Source organism: Dermacentor albipictus, chromosome 1 (genome assembly GCF_038994185.2).
Source record: "Dermacentor albipictus isolate Rhodes 1998 colony chromosome 1, USDA_Dalb.pri_finalv2, whole genome shotgun sequence".
NCBI lineage: Eukaryota > Metazoa > Arthropoda > Arachnida > Ixodida > Ixodidae > Dermacentor > Dermacentor albipictus.
Window position 1 is genome coordinate 416,570,611 of NC_091821.1, and position 3,392 is coordinate 416,574,002.

At 46.0% G+C, this 3,392-nt stretch overlaps 1 non-coding gene across 1 annotated transcript; it reads right to left on the reverse strand.

The window, feature by feature from the left end:
• Positions 1–1,939: 1,939 nt before the first annotated feature.
• On the reverse strand, positions 1,940–2,014 carry TRNAP-CGG (transfer RNA proline (anticodon CGG)). Its single transcript has one exon. It is a non-coding gene; the product is annotated as a tRNA-Pro (tRNA).
• Between the last annotated feature and the right edge of the window lie 1,378 nt (positions 2,015–3,392).

Consider the following 3,392-nt stretch of genomic DNA (forward strand, 5'->3'; position numbering starts at 1 on the left):
TTCTCTTGAGGGATAATGGCAACCTGCTGTTCATGATCTGAGAATGCCTGCCAAACGCACCCCAGCCCATTCTTATTCTTCTGATTATTTCCGTCTCATGATCCGGATCCGCCGTCACTACCTGCCCTAGGTAGATGTATTCCCTTACCACTTCCAGTGCCTCGCTACCTATTGTAAATTGCTGTCCTCTTCCGAGACTGTTAAACATTACTTTAGTTTTCTGCAGATTAATTTTTAGACCCACTCTTCTGCTTTGCCTCTCCAGGTCATTGAGCATGCATTGCAATTGGTCCCCTGAGTTACTAAGCAAGGCAATATCATCAGCGAATCGCAAGTTACTAAGGTATTCTCCATTAACTTTTATCCCCAATTCTTCCCAATCCAGGTCTCTGAATACCTCCTGTAAACATGCTGTGAATAGCATTGGAGAGATCGTATCTCCCTGTCTGACGCCTTTCTTTATGGGGATTTTGTTGCTTTCTTTGTGGAGCACTACGGAGGCTGTGGAGCCGCTATGGATATCTCCCAGTATTTTTACATACGGCTCATCTACACCTTGGTTCCGTAATGCCTCCATGACTGCTGAGGTTTCGACAGAATCAAACGCTTTCTCTTAATCAATGAAAGCTATATATAAGGGTCGGTTATATTCCGCACATTTCTCTATCATCTGATTGATAGTGTGAATATGATCTATTGTTGAGTAGCCTTTACGGAATCCTGCCTGGTCCTTTGCTTGACAGAAGTCTAAGGTGTTCCTGATTTTATTTGCGATTACCTTAGTAAACAGTTTGTAGGCAACGGACAGTAATCTGATCGGTCTATAATTTTTCAAGTCTTTGGCGTCCCCTTTCTTATGGATTAGCATTATGTTAGCATTATTCCATGATTCCGGTACGCTCGACGTCATGAGGCATTGCGTATACAGGGTGGCCAGTTTCTCTAGAACAATCTGCCCGCCATCCTTAAATAAATCTGCTGTTACCTGATCCTCCCCAGCTGCCTTCCCCCTTTGCATATCTCCCAAGGCTTTCTTTACTTCTTCCGGCGTTACCTGTGGGATTTCGAATTCCTTTAGACTATTTTCTCTTCCATTATCGCTGTGGGTGCCACTGGTACTGTATAAATCTCTATAGAACTCCTGAGCCACTTGAACTATCTCATCCATGTTAGTAATGATATTGCCGGCTTTGTCTCTTAACGCATACGTCTGATTCTCAATACGTCTGATATGTCAATTTTAGTACATCCCAATTTAAAGAAACGATCATGAGAGCACGAAGGCATAGGAATTTGTTTCATGACCTACATGACACAGATGTCATGATATTCATGTCATGGCCGATAATTTATGTTCGTCATACAATCTTGTCATACTGTGCGAATTTTTGTACATGCCAGGTTAACGAAATGACCACGAGAACACCAAGACGTAGGCGGCTAGATAGATACTGTCAAAGTGGCAAATGTTCTTCAAGAAAAGCTTCGCACTTAAAATTTATGCTTTATTATATAACTTTTCAAGCATTTTCGGCACATATATACGACATAGCTCTGCCAACTCTTGTTCGTTGAGGACCCGTGCCAGCAACATTTTTAACCAGCCACCACAAGCTAAACTAGAGAAAGCAAACCTAGCAAATACGCTGGCCTAACTGTTCTAACCATACTATCTAACTTTCTTCGAAAGCTTATTTAGAGCCAGCGAACAAGGACAGAAGAGAGACGCCATCACAATGCGCTGTCGTCTCCCTTCTGTCCTTGTTCGCTGGCGCTAAATATGCTTTCCAAGTCAGTTTACTAAAATGCCCAACAAATGGCAATGCTGATATCTACTTTCGTAAAGGGAAAATCAGACATCCACCCGTTCGTAGCAACTGCTACAAAGGAAACCCATACGGGTTCCTCGAAATAAAAGCCTCAGAGTTGAAGAAAAATTCGTCCTGGTCCGGGACTCGAACCCGGGACCACCGCTTTTCCGGGGCAGCCGCTCTACCATCTGAGCTAACCAGGCGGCTAGCAGATGGCAGGGCGAAGTCGAATTTGTCGACAACACACGAAGCAAAGGTGAATGGTTGGCGTAGTAGTTCTGCGCATACCCGCAAGGTGGAGAGAAGTAATTGATAAAGGGAAAATCAGACATACACCCATTCGTAGCAACTGCTACAAAGGAAACCCAATCATTTGTAGCAGTTGCTACGAACGGGTGGATGTCTGACTTTCCCTTTATCAATTACTCCTCTCCACCTTGCGGGTTTCCGAAGAAGTAATACGTCATATCTACTTTCACTGTGCAAGACCGGTCCTACCGGACCCTCTCCACTTCTGTGTGTTCATCGCCTCTTGTGTGTGTATGACCACTTTATTAACTGTCCTGCAATTGGTGGCCTATGTCTAAGCCGCGCTGGGAGTATCAGAGAGCAAGCCCTGGAGCCAGGGCTTGTTGGATGGCCCAGAGTTGGTCCTGAAGGTCTGGGCAAGTCAGTGAGGCTCTCCACCGCGCCGCTAGTTCATCCTCTTGTCAGCGAAATAGATAAGAGATGTCTGTCATGATTTGCAATGCTATTCGCGTTGAAAGCAAGCAAGAGTTACTTTCCATAAACAAGGGGAACATTTGAATGAGTAGCTCAAGAAGGTTGCGAGGCACCACCCGATGCTTGCATTGGTGGTTACGTTAATTGGACGTCAGGGGATTGGACTAAAATCTGAATAGAATAGTTTTTTTGTTATTGGGCCCCTAGTTCACAGTGCGCTTGTGGTCACCCGGATTTTAAAAAAAATATGACACTGGATATTATAGCGCAGGTTATTCAAACTCAAGCGTTCTAGAAATCTTAAGTTCACTATGATATGCGCGTATTGCTGGTAATGGAAAAGAAATGGTTATAAAGCATACGACGCACTGACACGTATAGTATGACAGAAAAGAGAAGGCGAACACGTCTCAAAGTTCTGGCGAAACGGCGTTCGAGCTTGTGCCGTGTTGTACCATGGGAAGGCTGCGAGGTTTTAACCGGCGGCGCGCCGGTTTAAGTGGTCCAGTGAGTACCGCGGCAGACACCCCCACGAGCCCGTTTAGAGACTCAGCCGTCAACGCCAAACGGGGCCCGGCCGGCCATGCTCCCGGCAGATGCGGCTACGCTCCGTCGAGTTTAGCAGGTCACTTCAGCACGCTTGTCCACTGCCGACTTTCATCCACATTCACCGCCAGAGCGAATTCGAGGGGGCCATGCAAACGGCGGTGCGACCGCAGCGATGCAACTACGTCGACATAGACGCCGTAGCCTTGCAGCGATACTCGAACAGCGACGTTTAAATAGATGGCAACGTGGACTTTCCATTTTCTAACGCCTATTGCAGGGGCCATCCAGTCTGGTTAGAGTGTTAGGGTT